Below are 19,401 nucleotides of genomic sequence, written 5' to 3'. Positions count from 1 at the left end.
TGTTGGCAGTGGTGGTATTGAATCAATGGCTTTGTCTGCTGGTGGAGACGGTCGCGTACGTGGCAGACGTGACCTCCATGTTCTACTGAATCTGTCACTTGACTCCTCTACATTGATGCCAGCAAAATCTCCAGTACCTGAGCTGCTGTGTACCGCCTCTGGGAGCAATCATACCACATCCAACAGGTGATAGGGTCCCTGTCTTTTCCCTGGAAGAGGTGGAAAAGCTTGTGGAAGAAGTCCTACCCCTGTATGAACTGCTCTATGGTGCACCAGAGGAGCAGATAAGTACCCCATGTGCACACTTTTCTCTGTACTTCGACACAGCTTACCTTTAGACAGCCTAACGTATGGCCCAGTTTGTCACATTGTGTAGTCAATGCCCTGTAGGTGCTGTCAGTACACTTCGATGGGTGAGTCAATGGGCATGTTGCTGTGTCAAGTGACAGGTATTGAATTCTGAAACATTGTGGTGAGTGTGAAATGAGTGATCCCTGACCCAACTTGTGTCGGATGCACATAACTAGGTGAGGTGTCATGACAGCCATTCTCAGGCATTTCTTACTAAAAGATGTTATCAATGTGCAATCACATGTGAATGCATGATAGCAGTATTGGAGAATGCATGTTGTGTGTGTCAGTTGATTGTAATTTGAGCTCTGTGTATGTTGGCACAGTTATATCACAGTTATATCAAACCACATCTTGCCTTGTTAGGCTGTTGTTTGGAAGCCAGTTTATGTCTCACTATGGCCCTCAGCTCCACACGCCGGCACCACATGCCAATTGGCTGTTGGCAACATGATGTACTGTTATACATGTAAGTGTAGGAAATGGTGTTTCATGTAGGTCTGTATGTTCAGCCTGCAGAGACTGGGGCCTGTCTTATGTTTCTGACAGTATCAGACATAATCTGGGCTGGTATTGAATCCTTTATTTCTAGGCAAGGTTGACACCGTGCCCACACCCTGTATCCGTGCACATCATTGTCAGACGCCAAATCACGCCTCAGTGCCAATATGCAGCTTATTGAGCCTCTGTCCACTGTTTAGAATGCAAATGGTATTAGGGGCAGGCTGGTGATCGGTGATGGATGTGCTGTTATCATCTTTGTCAATGTGTGTTACATAGCCTTGTCAGGTTCCAGGATCCCACTCCTCTCTTGTCACCTTCATCCTGCTCACATGTGTGCTGTGCAGGTTAACTGCATTTAGGCCATTGCATAAGTGGAAACACGTGTTGCTTACTGATAAGCCGTGATATGTGACTATGTTGTTTGGACACATAGGAAGACATTTATGTACTTCCACCTTGATATCCACAATGACAACAACACCACAAACCTCTTAGGCAACCTCTCCACACTCGGCCTCAAACAACTTGTAAATGTCCCCACCCACAAAGCCAGACATATCCTCAACCCCGTCTTTTCAGGAGGGAACAACATCACCATCTCTCACACCTCTGAACACCACTGGAGCGACCACAAATACATCCACTTTACTTTCACGAAGAAAACTGCACGCCATTATGCCCCTAACAGATGCTGGGAAAAATGTACAGAAGTACAACTCATCAATGCTCTCAGCCACTCCCACCCATTGGATGCACAGGACGCTAAAGGAGCAGCACACAATCTACACTGTTGGCTATCAGAATGCGCCAGCAGCTTAGCCCCCCTCAGGAAACCACCTGGAAACTGACATAGCAAAACACCTAAATGGTTCACGACAGACCTACAAGAGTCCAAACACTCCTGCATATGTCTGGAACTGAAAGTGAGGAATAGCAAATCAACAGAAATAGAAAAGAGCTCTTCGCCATCATCAAAGAATACACAAACCCCGGAACAGACACTTCTTCCATCCCTCTCTCCCAAGACCTCTGCGACAACCTCCCCACCTTCTTCTGCCGAAAAATCCAGGCCATTTACAAAGGCTACACAAACCAACACCTTCTGGCACCACCCCAGATACCATCATGGACCCAGCACCAACCAGATCCTGAACTCCTGGATCCCCAAAGAGGACACAGAAAGACTCATGACCTCCATCCACTTGGGAGCACCCTCGGATCTGTATTCTCATCACATCTTCAACCTGGCCAGCTCCACCATAGCACCTGAGCTCTGTCAAGCTCTCAACCGATCTTTCAAGACTACCATCTTCCCATCAGACTAGAAGCATGCCGAGACCAACCCTCTATTAAAGAAACCCACCACAGACCCAAGGAAGCTGAAGAACTACAGACCCATCTCTATTCTCCCTTTCGCAGTAACAGAAAAGGTCATCAACTAGCAACCCACCAAATTCCTTGAGACACACCAAATCCTAGAACCTTCCCAATCCAGATTCAGGAGCAACCACAGCACTGAAATAGCACTGCTAGCAGCCACCAACGACGTACAAACCATACTAGACCACGGAGGCATGGCCGCACGTATCCTCGTCGACCTCTCCGATGCATTCAACACTGTTTCCCATCCCACCTTCTGTGCCAGACTCCATAATGCTAGCATCCGAGGTAAAGCACTGGGATGGATCAGGTTCTTCCTCATCAAGTGTCAGAATACCACCGTTCACATCAGAACCCAAAGGTACATGCTGTGGAGTACCCCAAAGGTCATCACTCAGTCCAACGCTTTTCAACATCTACATGGACCCACTAGCCAACATCACCAAATAACACGGGCTAAACATTGTCTCCTATGCCGATGATGCCCAACTGATGTTCTCCCTGTCCAATGACCCTGTGAAGGCCAAGAGAAGTTTAAACAATGGGATGAGAGCAGCCGCTGCCTGGATGGAAGCCAGCTGCCTCAACTCATACAAGACAGAGATCTGTGTAATCGGCTTCACCCCGTCCACCTGTAACGAGTCAGGGTGGTTCACCGCACCAGCAAACACCCCCACCCCCAATGGACCATGCATGGAATCTAGGCATCCTCCTGGACTCCTCACTATCCATGAACCGCCAAGTCAACGCCGTCTCTTTGTCATGCTTCTTCACCCTCCGAATCCTTTGAAAGATCTTCAAGTGGATCCCCTCCGACACAAGGAAGGCAGTCACCCATGCACTTGTCACTAGCAAACTGGACTACGGCAACACACTCTTTGCAGGCATCACTAAGAAACTGCAATCAAGACTACAAAGAATACAGAATACAGCAGCCAGATTCATCCTGAACATCCCCTGACACAGCCACATCTCCTCCCAATGCAGAGACCTGCACTGGCTTCCAGTCAACAAGCTCATCACATAAAAACTCCTTATCCACACCTTCAAGGCACTACACATCATAGAACCGGCATACCTCAAACACCGCCTCACCTTCTACGTACCCAACAGACAACTCCATTTGTCCCAGCTTGCCTTTGCAGCTGTTCCCAAGATCTGGAAAAGCACAGCAGGGAGCAGATCCTTCTGCTACCTCACAGCCTGGACATAGAACACCCTATCTCTGAAAACTCAGGCAGACAGCATTTCAGGAAGGTCCTCAACATACATGTGCAAAAGTGTATTTTGTGTTGTTGATGAGACAGAAAGACTGCCATCCCCTGAAGTGTCATGTGCCTTCATTTGTATCTGCACATGGACTGGCTTGACTCTCTGTGTGCCGACCATGCCACTCCCTTCACTGTGAGCCAAGGTTGATAGTGGAGTTTGTAGGCCGGCTGTGGCCTGTAGGGACTGTATGCTGTGGTTGATAATCTGGGGTAGTGGACGTTTATATGCATTCCTGGCTGAGGGGCTTTCCTGTCAGTGGCCACTTGGTGTGATGTGTCTTACAGTGTTTCTGATCTTTGTCAGGTTGAGAGTTCATGTCCCATAAAAGTCGAAGTTGACCTACCTAGTCAATATAGGGCCTGAGCTCGTTGGTGTATATCACAGCATATTGGAGAGTGATTGTACTCATGCCCCTGTGTCCAATGACTTCTATGGGCCACACATGGGCAGTATGGTCAGGAAAGGATGTTTGTAGCTTGGCACACTGACATGAATGTGACTCAGCCATCTTGTATGGGACTTTTTGACATGATGTCTTGCCGTGCCTTTTGCATTCATGCTGGTCAAGAAGGAGATTTGGAGAGTGGTTGCCTAGAAAGTGCGGACCCTGGGGATTCACAGCTGGTGGAGTGTTTTCTGTCAGAAGTGGTAGGAGGACCTGAGATGCTGGGCCCAGACAATTGTAGAGGCTCAGCTGGGGCTGTCCTCCCAACGTGGAGGGGGTGCCCATCGGACAATGACCTCCCTAATGGGCAGCATTTTAGCGGTTGCCTTCCTGGAGTTTGATGTGCATTTGAGGGCAGCACAGCAGCCACAAGGGGGTACATACAAGTAAAATGTCTGCTTTGCCCTTTGCCAGGTGATTTAGTGAAGGACTGACTTCTCCCTCTGACAATGAGGGATTTGTAATGTGTCACAGGCCATATGGGAGCTTATTCTTGTAGACAGGCTATGTGTTTCAAACTGGTGTGCTTTTCCTTTTTCACCTGGGACTTAGGACAAAACTATGAAGAACCCTCAGACCTATTGCTTTGCAGGGACCATATATGGCTGTGTGAAGTGAACAAATATTTACTATTTGTTCTTCTAGTGGGTGTTAGTTATCGCCAACAGATCACTCCTCCCAAATGTTACAGGCCAAATATAAGTAGGATGTAGATGACAGCCCTTTGCCATGTGTCAGGGAATATGTGTTGGTGCAGGTTGACATCTGCCACCCAGGAGCTAGTTATATTCAGTGTATGATGGGTGCTGGTGCCAGTCTGTGATGCATAGGTGTCCATCATACATGTGACATGACTTACATGGCCAATATTTGGCAGCTGTAGCAAACTACTTTCCTATGGTAAGTGGAGAATGCACATTGACATGAGTGATGTATCTCACATGTCAGCATGTGTTCCATTCTCCCTAGGATACATATCTATGCTGCTGTTTTATGCTTGTGCTGCCCATGTTGGTGGGAGGATGCCTGGGGTCTCTCACAGATATGTGCATGGGGAACTTTTGGTGTAATTGTACATTTACAATGGCAATCCATTTCTTGTGGTGCCACAGCCAGGAGTGTGTCACCATCATATGTTGACCGACAGATAGCTTCATGCATATAGCATTTAATTAGTCATGTAAAACTGCAGTAGCAATGAGGGACATGACAGGTAGGGCCAGAGTGTGGATTAACTTTATGTTCGAATGTTCCCTTGAAGTGCACTGCACCTGTAAAATTATTAAAGATTGTGCCCTGACTGTTGTAATGCATCATGGAGTGACATTCAGTGATGTTTGCATCACATGTGTTTGGGGACAGGAATTCATCCACAGACATATGCCATGCTTGCCATGTCTGGATTGTGGGTAGTGATGTAGCTTCTCATTGGACAACAAGTTGGGGGCTTGCAAGTTCTGTATCTCTCAAACCAGGACAGTACGGTTGTTCACTACAAACACACTCAAATGTGGACATTGTAGTGGGTGTCAGATATTGGTGTTGGCTATCCTTGCTCTTACAGGATCATTTTTGTTTGCATTCTGGAGACATCTCTCCATGAGATTTTGAGCATGACTTCATTGTTGTTCCTTACAATGCCACAGTTGGGGCAACTCTGAGTGACATTGATACTACCTCCTTGACTAATTTAGTACAGGTGTCAGTTGTGGAGCTGTACATTGCTGTGATGTGTCCATAGTGACATGGAGATTTCCATGTCACCTTTTCCAGGTTTTTGTAGATTCGTACCTGTGTTTGCTCCATTTCTTATGCAAGCTCTGATATTTTTGGTACATCTTGTCAGTGCAGTAAAGATGTGTGCCTGAGCTTGTGTCTGTGTACTTGGTAGTGTACCTTACAATGGCATCCAATTGTTGCCTACTAGTTCACTGGGGTCTGCTGCATGTGGCACAGGTTTGAGGATGGAGTGATACCCTAGTTGTGGTATGGTTAGTGTGTTTTCTAGACTTCATCCATGCTATTATGGTTGTCTGCGATCCTGATTTTCTCATGTGTCACTTTTGTAGTTCCAGATGGCATGAATGGTTATGTAATTGTACATTATAATGACACTTAGGTGGCACTTTTTGTGGGGGGATACTTAACATGATGGCATGGTTTGTCTCTCAGAGTTGTGATTGAAGTGTTTCCAGGTCCATGTTGTGACCCTATTTCTCTTTCTTTTGGCAGCATTAGCAGAGGCAAAGGAGACGGGGCCCAGCTGAGTGGGGAAGTGTCTGGCCACGGGACCTCTGGTCAAGATACAACTGACACAGAGGGACCCTGTGGCCCGTATGTGACGTGTTTCTTCTTGGGTTTTGTTATTGCAGGCATGGATTGTGTTAAGTTGTGCTAGGTTGCTTTGCATTTGATTTTCCATTTGTACATTTAAGTGTGTGTCCCTTACGGCTAGTTTGTGTAGAGCTATGTCCCATGGTGTACGAGTTGTATGTGCTTTGAAGACATGCCCTTCCACATTGTGTAGCTGTGCATGACGATTTGGTTTTGATATTGGTTGTACCTGAGATCCATGTAGTGTTGTTTCCTGTGCACATGTTGTTTGAGGGCCCTGTTCAACATGGCGTGTATCCCAGTGCAGTCTTCTTCCATGAATGCTCCTGAGGCTACCATCCTAAATGATGCCTAGATGAGCAGGCATTGTTGTTCGGGTGCTCTTTGTCTCTCTCTCTCTCTCTCTCTCTCTCTCTCTCTCTCTCTCTCTCTCTCTCTCTCTCTCTCTCTCTCTCTCTCTCTTTCTCTCTCTCTGTTTTGTAGATGCCATTGTACCCCCATTGTGCTGTGTCTGATGTGTGTGTCCATTACAGGGTTGTTTCATGGTGGTGTTGTATGTGTTCCTTGCCACATCAATGGATATATGTGTTGTGTGTGTGGACAGTTCCTAGCCAGTGCTGAGTGTGAGTTGTATTTGTATATGTACAGTAGTTGTGTTGTTGTTGCTGTGTGTGAGAATGTTGTGTGGCCTTCAGTGTCCCTGTGCCTGAGCTGGTTCGCTGTGTTTATGTGTGTAGTGTGTGTATTGTGAGTGTGGGGGTGTTGGTGTTGATATATGTTTGTGGGTGTGTTTTGTGTGACACATGTAGCTTCTGTCTGTGGGCCCCCCGCCATGAGGTGTTTCCTGGTGCAACAACCTGTTTTAAAAGTTAATGATACAGGTAGGTGTGTGTACTAACAGTTGCTGTTGTCCACAGTAACGTTGATTTTGTTGTCCTTGGATGATCAGGAGCAGCAGCATCACATTTTTGAAGGGCTCCATGGAGGGTTCGGATGTGTGAGGCTTCCTGCAGGTGAGTATCTCCCTTTGTACTGTCTGTTTCCGCCAGCTTGTACATGGTGGTTGGACTGCTGCGGTCACATTGGTGGTGTGTGACCTCATAATGGGACAGGCGGAAACATAGGCTCTGCTGGCCTTTTTATGATTCCAGGTGACTGTGGTCATTTCTACTGCCTGGCAGTGCCAGCCGACCGCTGGCGGTTTTCTGTTCTATGACCGCCAAACTCCTAATATGGCAGTCTGCTCCACCAGACTGTTGGCAATAACACTGCCATCCACAACATGGTGGTCCTCGGATCGCCAAACTCGTAATCAGCCCCTTAGTCTTTTATTGCTGGGAATTTTTCATGTACCACAGATCCTTATTTACACAACTATTGATAGGTCTGATAGTGGCAATGATATACTAAAACCCAATAAACAATTGTTTCAAAAATGAATACTCAATATACTCCTAGGATTTTGCAAATTAATAAACTGTTTTTAAATCCCATTCACGTTTGATAACATTGGTCCAGTGTACCCTAAATTGTACCTTTTGACACACAGTTGCAAAAATATCACATGGTAGGACCCTTTTGCATGTAACATTTTTACTTGTTTTATCAATGTGCTTGACCCACTATGATTTTACTAGTAGTTCTTGATAAAGAACAATTACGCTAGATAAAACATTTGTGAATTTAAATCTTAGTCCCACTGTACTATATCTTTATAAAAAAATAAAAAAATTATATTGACATATCAAAAAGTTTTCGAAATAGGTTTAGTCAATAAAATAAAAGTTCCATTCAGCATTGAACAACATTATACATTTACAAAACAGCTGGATCAATTAAGCAGTAATTCCTGATATGGCCACCATTTGTATACTATTGACTTGTTTGCATTGCAATTGTGTCTGAATTATATTCATATCTATACTGGACTCCAGTCCATTATTGCTGTTTTAAATTATAATCATATCTATACTGGACTCCAGTCCGTTAATGCTGTTTTAAACATAACTCCTGTGGCTGCCTAAGTCTATACTTGGATCAAACTGTGAATGTGTAGTGGTTGCGTCAATGTGATGTCATCAAGGCTATGCCATTTACAAGAAGGGACAAGGCAGACCAATGGGTGTCAAGGATGTTGTATCCACTACAAGTGAAGAAGAGTGGACAGGGGAAACAACACTTGTCATGAATGAGTAAGTTCACTATAGTAGAGCCTAAACTGTGGCTTGTATTTTACTTGTGGGCACTCCTCATGTGGCTGCCTGCGCCTCCTTCTAGATTGGATTGAAATTAATTTTTGTAAAGTGGTTTGCCATCAAACCTGATTGCTTGAGAGAAGATAGATGATAGTTTGTTTCATTCCCTAGCAATTGTGAATTTCCTAAGTCAACTAGCCTCCTAATTGTCCAGTGCCACTCTCTTGCTGCATGTACATTTCAAAGCTGTTATACACCATTGTCTGATGGGTGGCTCTGCATTAGCCACCTTCCAGTGCACCATGTGTCCAATATTAGTGAAATATTCATAAACTCTGGGCCTCATTCACAAGAACTGATACATTGATATGTTGTGGCAGTGATGTGTCAAAAGGTTTTATGACGCCATAGATACGTCACATTTAAATACGACACTCCATGGTGTAGGGTCCCAGGATGCACCAGAAATACTGACACACATCCACTCAAAAAGTGATGCATTGCTAAAGTTGGTGTCAGAAATGGCACAACTTCAGCAATGGATCAAAAATTGAGGTGATGCATCAGTACAGATTGACACCTTGAGCCTAAGGTGTTATAACCAATTTAAAAGACTGTAAAATGGTGGGATATCACCTTCTACATTTTTACATTGGTCCTGGATGTAAGAGGTAATGTACATAGTCTACTTATGTGTATGTAGAGACTTGAGTAAGTATGACATAGTGAGTGACAGTGTAATGTAAGTTGATACAAGTATGTGTTGGAATGTGAAGTGGCAGTATGTGTATTACCTATGAGAGAGCGTAGCTTATATAATCTATATTAACATGAAATGCATATGAATTAATGTGTGATGATGCCGCATAGAAATTATAATAGCAATTTTGCTTAAACATGCACTTGAATTGTGACCACGAAGAGTGGCCACCAATGTATACACAAGCTAATAATGATGATAAAAATGTTCATGTTACGTTCAATTGAGCTTATACTAACATTTGCGTTATTAAATCTGTATTAAAAACCTCATAGGCCTTAAATTAGCATGAGCTGCAGCTTAGCTGCTCGGCTCTCATATTAAATGCATTTTTCTATTTTTCAGTGTGCTGACTCACAAGGGGCGATGACCCTGTGTGTTCTTTTTCTTCGACTTGGAAGATGAAAGTAACCATGTTAGATCCGTTCTCAGGCATATTTTCTATGCCCATGCAATAAATGTTAAAATATATTGAAACAGTGTAGATTAATGTAATGTACAAGGTCATTCAAACCGGGGAAGACAATGGAACTGCTGACCAAAAGATGTGCAAAGAATTACCAAGGGATGAAGTCACACCGGACGTGCCACCTCTGAAGACGTCAATTACGAAGACCAATCAAAGACTTGTAAACCAATATTGGGTGAAGATTAGGATTACCTAATGTGTTATACGATAGGTAAAGGTCCAATAGGATTTTGGGGGAATGTACTACGAAAAAGGGATAAAAACCCATGTCACTGAAAGGTCATTTAGGCGGGTTAGGGAATGCTATTGATTTTATCCAGAAACTCTGTCACTCTGTTTGGTGACTTGAGATTTTATTAAAACCATCCTTGCCCTTAGTTTGCCCATTTACACTTTACCTCCTTATGTTCCCGAGCTGAGTTCTGACTGATGGCGATTTGACTGATGTTCTGAAGACAAAGACTGAACCTGTGCACTGACCTAATCTTTGGAGGGTAATTATGACAATGTGATTGTAATTTGTCTGTTTGCTTTTCCTTTCTAGGTACCAACTGCTTGCTTTTGACAGAGACCATAGCTAGATGTTTTCCAAATTGGTGTTCTAAATTGTTTTGCATGAAGCCCAACATGCTAATGCTAATCAGTGGTTAGGATAGGTGTTCACCTAAACTGACGCAAATAGACAAACAACCGAAACTATGCTTTGTTAAATTGATGCAATATTGACACTCTGCTAAACTTGATCTATGTTCACGCCGTGTTATGTTCTGATGTTTGACTATTGTTGTGACTATGCTATTATGTTTCTTGGTGTTGAGATTAATGCATTTGCTATTAGACTGTAATTAACAGGGAATAAAACTCATAAAATTCTACTAAACTGGTGTGGTTATTCATAGCTGAAAGGTCATGGTGGTGTCATTGAATTGATTAATGACTTTGACTAAAGTGAAATGCATTGTTGTGCTAAATATTGATGACATTATTGATGTATTGATTGATATATTGATTAGCTATCTCGTCCTACAGTGTCTCTCAACCTGGTCAAAAGATTCATTGGCCTAAAACGAGTCCTGATGTGTAATAAAATAGCATAAAGGGATGCGTTAACACCTACTTATTGTGTGTACTTACCTGTTGTACTTTGGGGCACGCAGACCTGAACGTGGGAACACCTTCTTCCATGGAGAAGAGACAGTCTTGGCCCGTTCCTTGCAAAAAGTACACAACGTCACATAGCCTTGCTGCACTGGATGATGATTTCATAGGTGCCATGGTACCAGCTTGGTCATGGTGTCCTACACCATGAGTTCCCCATGTGTAGACCTACTACAACTAGCGGGATTGTGAAAAACAGGCATCTTCCAGGGTGTGAAGTTACTTCAAATGGCCAGATTCCTGTTTTAAAAGCCAGTGCGTCATTCCTTAAGCCTGAGTTTTGATGGCATAGGAATTTGAAACATTGCAGGCTATACCTGATGCAACTTGAAGAAGCGTCAAATGAGGAAAATGTTGTGAATACGGCTGCTTCATTTCTAAGTGACTTTTTCCAAAGGAATGCCCACTCTGCATACATTAAATTCCAAGTAGCACAGCTGGATCCTGCACAGGTTTTTTTTAGCAGGGCCAAGAAAAGTGACACATTTGCCCAAATGCGCAGTTGCTGTGTCAAAATAAAATGCTGTAACGTCAGCACAAGTTCCTTGTAAAGAAGCCCCTTAGTCTTTGTCTTCCCACTTTAGGGCAGGGTGCCAAAACTAGAATGCATGTCTCCATAGTAATGTATTACCCCCTCCCAGTTGTATTCTCAATGTGTATCCTATCTTCCCATCAGAATTTCTGTATTAGAGGGCATGTCCACAAAAAATACAGGAAAACAGCATGTCTGCTTCAAAGTGAGGACCATTTGCTACTACACTTGGATATAAATACGCATGGTGTGTGGGGTCATATAGGTCCGTGTTAATTGGTTATATTAAATGCACTGAGGTCAAGCATTCATAGAAATGATGTTGGGATATATTAATTAATACTTTATCCCACTTTGTATCTTAGAGTAGTGTTATTCTGGGGTGATTCACTTTAGTCCAGCAATACACGACAAATTCAGGTGAAAACTCTCTATTCATAGCCCATGATAACTATTGCTTGCAAATAGTCGTGGATCTGCGGCTCTGTGTCTGTAGTGCCCTACAACTTGTGCCTTTCTGCTGTTATAGATCTATACCTAAGCAACTGACCGGGGGTATACCAAATACTTCGCATAGAGCATTAAATGGTATGAGCACACCATTTTCAAGCAGCTCTCCCACTGCAGCTATTCTGACATGTGTCCATTTTTCCATCTCCTTGCAGCTCTGTAATCCCATGGCACACAGCACTATACTTAATGAGAAGTTGGACACGTAGGACACAGAGTATCAGGTGAGCTGTTGTGTGCCTCAATTGAAATATTGAGACAAATATTTGAGACATAATATGAGTGTGTGTGGCCTAGAACGAGGCATTAGACATCACCCTGAAACCTGGTAGCACACTGATTGCTCCACTGAACACAACTCGATACACTTACGCAGTGCCAACCATCTGGTAATACACTGGGTCTGAGCAGCAAGGTAGTACTGTTCGAAGTCAGGGACGATCATGACTAAACATTTAGCAGACTCTTTCAAGATTCCCAGTACAATGTTGCACCAGTTCACAACTCATACTAAGGGGCATATTTATACTCTGTTTGCACCGAATGTGCGTCAAAATTTTCGACGCACAATCGGCGCAAACCCTGCCCCATATTTATACTTTGACGTCCGACCCCGCGGGCGTCAAAGTTCCACCATGTGTTCCATTTTTTGGAAGGGGGAACCAGCCTTGCGTTAATTATATGCAAGGTAGGCATTCCCTTCCAAAAAATGAATTTAAGGCCTGTGCCCCTTATTTATACTCTGACGTCATTTTGACGCACAGGAGGGGGCGGGCCTTAAAAAACGGCACACAGCCTGATTGGCACCGTTTTTTAACGCCTGGGTCAGGGCAGGCGTTAAGGGACCTGTGGGCTCAGAAGGAGCCCAGAGGTGCCCTCCCATGCCCCCAGGGACACCCCCTGCCACCCTTGCCCACCCCAGGAGGACACCCAAGGATGGAGGGACCCATCCCAGGGAACTTGAGGTAAGTTGGGGTAAGTATTTTTTTTCGTTTTTTTTTGTGGCATGGGGGGGCCTGATTTGGGCCCCCCTACATGCCACTATGCCCAATGACCATGCCCAGGGGACATAAATCCCCTGGGCATGGCCATTGGGCAAGGGGGCATGACTCCTGTCTTTGCTAAGACAGGAGTCATGTCAATGGAGGTTGGGCGTAAAAAAAAATGGCGCAAATCGGGTTGAGGCCTGAATTTTGCCTCAGACCTGACTTGCCCCATTTTTTGGCACACAACCCCCATTTTCCCATACGCCGGCGCTGCCTGGTGTGAGTCATTTTTTTTTACGCACACCAGTCCGCAGCGCCGGCTAACGTCATTCAATAAATAAGGCGCCCGCATGGCACGTTGGAATGGCATTAGCCGGCGGTAAAAATTTTGACGCACAACTGCGTTGGCGCAGTTGTGCGTCAAAAAGTATAAATATGGGCCTAAGTCCAGCAGAAGTATATCAAGGTCTCAGAAACGACTAGAGGTTGGTTTGCGAAATAAGTACAAAGTACTATGATCATTTTGGTTAAGGCTAGCCTTCTTTCAATTGTAAGTGGCAGAATGCTCTAGATTTCTATATGTGGCCTAAGGAATCTAATGTACATCCTATATTGCCTTACAGCATGTGAGAGGAGTTGTGATATATCTGTACCCAATGAAATTTAAAAGTGGTATTCTTCCACGTAATGCTTTCTCCCACTCCACTCCCCACAACGGGCATGGCCTCAGAGCCCAATGGAACGAAACAGAATATCATCTGCGTAAGAGTACACAATGTTGTTTGTCTCGCCATCTCGAAGCCCTCATTCTTCTCCATCCTTTCTGAGCAGTGCTGCAAAGGGTCGCATTACCTACGCAAAAACGAGTGGGGAGATGGAGCAGCACTGCCTCCGTTTATGTCTGATAGGATTTTGTGGTGATACCGTCACCTTTTGTCTTTCTACCGACAGGCCATTCATGGAGGGCACGTTCCATAATTTTTAACTTTCTGCAACATATTGCGATAACTGTTTATGAGCATATTCATGTATGGCAGCAGTCCACTGGCTAATATCTTGCCCAACATCCTATAATCCACGTTCAAACTGAAGAGAGGACCGTATTCAGTTATCTTCTCTGGGCCTTTCCCTGCTTTAGGAAGTGAGATTATTTCGGCCTCACAAGCCATAGGGGACAACCTGCCTACCTCAGATGCCTCAATATATAACACAGTCAACCTGGGTACCAGCTGACCTGCAAATGTAACAGAAAATATTAGGGGGAGGCCATCAGTGTCCGATATCTTGATGCAGGCCAGGATGGTTATTTCCTTCCCATAGAGATAGAGGAGTGGGATGTGAGACAGAAAGCTGTTGATTTCCTCCTCAGTGCTGTGCTCCTGACTGCCAAATAGTTTAGTGTAATTATCATAGCACGCCCCATTGATTGTCTCCTGGTAATAATGCTGGGACCCTCATGTGTCCTCTATCCAAGTCAGTGGAAGGCCCTCGCTGTCTGAACCAGCCAGCCATGCTCAGGATCTACTCATTTTGTTGCCATCTTCATTCTGCCATGCTGAATGTACAGTACGGTCGATACACCACTGACTGTTCATGGTCATTACTGACGTCCTTGAAGGTGGCTCTCCCTCTAATAGTAGCCTATAGATTGCCCACCTGCTTGGCAATTTGAAACATCACCCCGTTGTCCAAATACAGTTGCCTCACACCACAAATAAGTAAGATGGTCGATTCTAAATTGTCCTCAAAGTAGTGTTCAATTAGCACACCAAATGAGGTGCAAAAGGCTAAATCTTCCAACATAGCTCTCTGAAGTCGTCAGACAGGCGCTAGTGATCTCCCCTAGTTCATAGACATGACTTATGGGTTGTGGTCAGACAGAGTCCTTCCTAAATATTCGATTGTGCCTACTGCTGCCACTACCTCCTTTGGTCCAGTCACACTATTGAGTCTGATGTGTACATCACGTATTGGAGAATAAAAGGAGTACTCCCTATCCATGGGGTATCAGTGTCTCCATATGTCTATCAGGGACCATTGATCTATCCAGTCTATGATGGCTTTGAATGTTGTATGCACTGATGTATGAGACAGGGGCCAAAGTCTATCTAGTTGTATACCAAGTGCCCAGTTGAAAGTCTCCCCCAATATCATGGGGAGAAATGGTCAGTTTGTTAGCGTGGGTGAGAGGGGGGAGAAGAATTATGGTTGACGAGCATGGAGAGCGGGTAGGCTTCCCAGCACCACAGCTTTCCCATCTAACATACCCTCCATTTTACATTCCTATTGGTCTTGACTATACTTTATTTAGTGATATTGAGTGGTAACACTTGGCTTATTCAGATTAGAACAACTCTCACAGAGGAAGAGAAATATAGGTCCCTCGCCCACCCCCAAAACTTAGCTTGTAGTCTTGTGACCTTTCTTAGGATCAGATGTGTTTCAGTTCGTAATGTCATTTGTATGCCTGCATATTTCAAAAAAGGAAATATTTGGTTAGAGTGGACATCCCACGCACTTTTCTTTTTTGAAACCTATACATGTCCACCCACATCCTGTGTGCTTAGTGAGAGTCCTTAGACTAAAGTGAAAGGGTTATCCACCCCCCCATCAGAACCAGCTCCTCCCTGCCTGACCTAGGTCCAGATGTAGGGGCAGAAACCCAAACTCTTCTTGTCCATTCCAATCAAACTTGAGATGACCTGTTAACTGTGGTGTTTATGCTACACAACACCGTAAAGGAACAGATATTCGTCAAGGAGGGGGACATGGCTCTCAGCAGGTTCTATGTATGTGAGCCATTTTCTCTACCATACTGCTTGGTCTTTGGTCCAGCCATCTGTCCATTCAAACCAAACATGAGATAACCTGTTAACTGTGGTGCTTATGCTGCACATCACTATAAGAGAACAACTGCTCATCATGGAGGGGGATCCTGGGTCTCAACAGGTCTGAGGTATGTGAGCCGTTATTCCACCGTACTGCTTGGTCTTTGATACGTTCCTGGGAATCAGACCCCCATCGTAAATATTTGCTTCTTCTGAATATTGTGTGCCTAATCATCAATTCGCTGTAGTGCATTTTAGCATATTACTGTATCTTACGTTCATTACAAACAAGCACTCCAGCGAGTCTCATAGTACTAGAGCAGGGGGCATTGCAATGGGAACTCACCCGATGTTAACAGTGTAAATGTCTTCTCATGTCAGCATTTTTCTGATAATACTAGTGGTTAGTTATGTAAGTGCAGGTTTTCTAATATTTTGAGACAGGGTTTCATCACTTTTGAGGCACAACCCAAACACAAAATCATTTCTGGCATTTACCAAACCATGCATAGTCACTTTACTTTGCATTGGGGAGACGATCCATGGGTGAAGCATGGACATTTCTGTTCATCTGCACATGGACTTTGTCACAATCCCAGATTTACTAAAGTCAATAAACCTGGGATTACACCAACATGGTGTGCCTCCAGGACCCAGGCACAACAATATTTCTCCTTGTTACTTCTTTTTTTCTATGAGTGATGCATTCTACATCACACAGAAAAATACATCACATTCTACATCACAAAGGTTGTTTTTGTGAAGGAAGGTACTTGTTTCTGCACAAAAATAATCCTGCTCATAATGCAGGAACCCTTGCACCATTGTGCAAGGATTCAAGGATGCCTGCGTTGGTTCTAGACAGCACACAGTGCACCAGAACCAGCACACTGCACCAGCACAAGGAGAGAGGAGAAGTGAACCATATCTTGGGAGGTATGGTGCATTTCTGCTGTCTACAGAAAGTTTTCTTGCTGCCCTGCGTTACTGGAAACATTAGTAAATTTATCCATAGTTTCTAGGAACTACAGGAGGTGGTCAGATGTCTGTTTGGGCCTGGCAGCTATACTGCGATGGACAATTTAGCTACTAGGTAGTGTGACTAGTCCACACACCCACCCTCACAGACCACACCAGAAATCTCAGCATCATCCTTGACAACACAGTTCTGCTGCCACATCCTCAGAATGCTTTGCAAAATCTTCAAATGCTCCCCACATACAAAAGATGCTCTGTCACCCAGGCCCTCAGCATGAGCACACTCAACTACCACAACACACTCTACATTTGCATCTCCAACCTACTCCTGCAAAGACTCCAAACCATTTGAAACACTGCCACCAGACTCATCTTAGATGTTCCCAGGAGCACTCACTTCACTCCCTACATCACAAAACTGCACTGGCAACCCATCCAGAAACTCAGCAAATTCAATCTTTTTATCCACGGCTACAAATCCCTCTACAATGCAGGACCAGCCTAGCTCAATGACCAGCTCCAACTCTAACAACCTTAAAGGCAGCTGCACCCCACCTCTCTCTCCCTCGCATGAGTACACACTTTCTCCTTGATCACCTCCAAAAACGGGATCTATCTCCCCCTACATATCAGGACCACCACACCACTACACCACTACTCAATTTCTGTAAGAAACTGAACACCAGACTGTTAAACTAAGAGCATAGGCAGTTCTCCGACCCTCCCCCCCCGGCACTGGCAAATCAGAGAAGGGCACTACAGGGCTGAAGTTGGCAACTTTCAGGTAGAGTTCTAAAACTCTTTCATTGAGTTAGTTTTATTAAATTCAACACTGGCAATTTGCTGGGTTTATGATAACAATAAGGTTGATACCAAACTTGAAACATTTAGCTCCTTTTGAGACTTCATTAATTAAAAATAAAAGTCTCACCCTTTTGAGCCTATGGAGCCCATTCAATACCACGGAGGAAAACAAACGTACCTTCGCTCCTACTCCAGCATCTGGATAACCTCATGGGTGATAAGCTGCTCCATACAAATCTACATGCCATAACAAAACCATACATTTGTTTAATTCAAAATTAAGGCCCTCATTACAACCCTGGCGGTTGGTGTTAAAGTGGCGGTAATACAGCCAACAGGCTGGCGGTAAGCACTACCAAATTAAGACCATGGCGGAAAGTTCTCCTAAAGATAGCCAATGCACCACACCGTCCACCAAGGTGGAAACAACAGCCACCACGGCGGTAGCTGCCTACAGCCAGGTGGAAGTCAATGTTCCGCCCACCATATTATGATCCTGGAAACCGTCACCTTTTCCGGGGCAGTACCAACAACATCAAAAGCCTGGCGGAAACAGACCTCAGAAGGGAAAGGACTCACAATTGGAGACACAGGGAAGAAGCACGCCGCTATGGAGCCTCAACTGCATGTCTTCGCCATGATCTTCTACGTTCTGCTCCACCACGAACACCAACACCGGTGAAGACAACAACGGTGAAAACAGCCACCTAGCACAAAAGCGAGGGAGGGAGGAAAACGACAGTGACACACACACGCACCACACACACACCCTCCCTCGGATGGCTGCTCAGTGGAGATGGTGGTGCTGCTTGGGGGGTGGGCTCCTGCCCATCTCCTGCAACCTCGGATGGCTTCTCAGTGGAGGAGGTGGTGCTGGTGGGGGGAAGGCTCCTGCCCATCCCCTGCAACCTCAGATGGCTGCACAACCATGTTTGGTGGTGAGGGCTCTGTCACAGTTCCTGCCCCAGGCCCCTTGGTCTTTCTGCCTGCTGGTGCAGACTCCTTTGTCTTCCTGGCAGCTGGGGCAGGCTCAATTCCCTTCTTTCCTGCTGGTGGAGACTCATTGCTCTTTCTGGCAGCTGGGGCAGGCTCCTTTCCCTTCTTGCCTGCTGGGGCAGGCTCTTCGCTCTTTCTGGCAGTGGGGTCAGGCTCCTTTCCCTTGAGGCTGACTGGTGCAGGCTCCTTCAACTTCAGGACATGTGGCCTGGATCCTTTTCCACCACGAGTGGATGTAGTGACGGCTGGGCCCGTGGACTGGGTGGCTGAGGTGCTTGGCTGGGTTCATACAAACCTGCCCATACGTGCAGGACGGGGGAGTAGGGAAGAGGTCAATGATGAATAGGAACAGAGACATTGGGGGGGGAGAGGGAGAAGGAATGGGAGTGGAGGGTTGGGGTTGAGGCGAATGGGACTGGGAAGAGGAAGTTGGAGGATAGAAACAGGGACAATGGCTACCATCAGAGAGAAGGCCAGAGCCTGAATCGATCTCTGTTGGGCCGCCAGTCCTGTGAATGCCCTTCAGGAATTCATTAGTCTGTTGCATCCGGTCTTCCAGCTCCTGGATGGCATTCACAAAGGTTGACTGCCCGACAGAGATGGATCTCAGGAGGTCAATAGCTTCCTCACTCAGGGCAGCAGGGCTCAATGGAGAAGGGCCTGAGATGCCTGGGGTGAAGGAGATGCCCACCCTCCTGGGTGAGCAGGCATGGGCAACTCAATGAGGGGCTGCTGGGAGTGTGCTGCTGGTACTGGGGTGGCAATTGTACCTGTAGCTGGGGTGGTCACAGAAGTGTCCGCCACCACCAGGGAGCTTCCATTGGAGGAGGTATTTGTGTCAAACTGTCCCCTCCAGTCTCTGCCATGGTTCTCCGCTCGCCCTCTGTCCCACTGGTGTC

This window comes from Pleurodeles waltl, chromosome 1_2 (assembly GCF_031143425.1).
Source record: "Pleurodeles waltl isolate 20211129_DDA chromosome 1_2, aPleWal1.hap1.20221129, whole genome shotgun sequence".
NCBI lineage: Eukaryota > Metazoa > Chordata > Amphibia > Caudata > Salamandridae > Pleurodeles > Pleurodeles waltl.
This window is presented reverse-complemented; position numbering follows the sequence as displayed.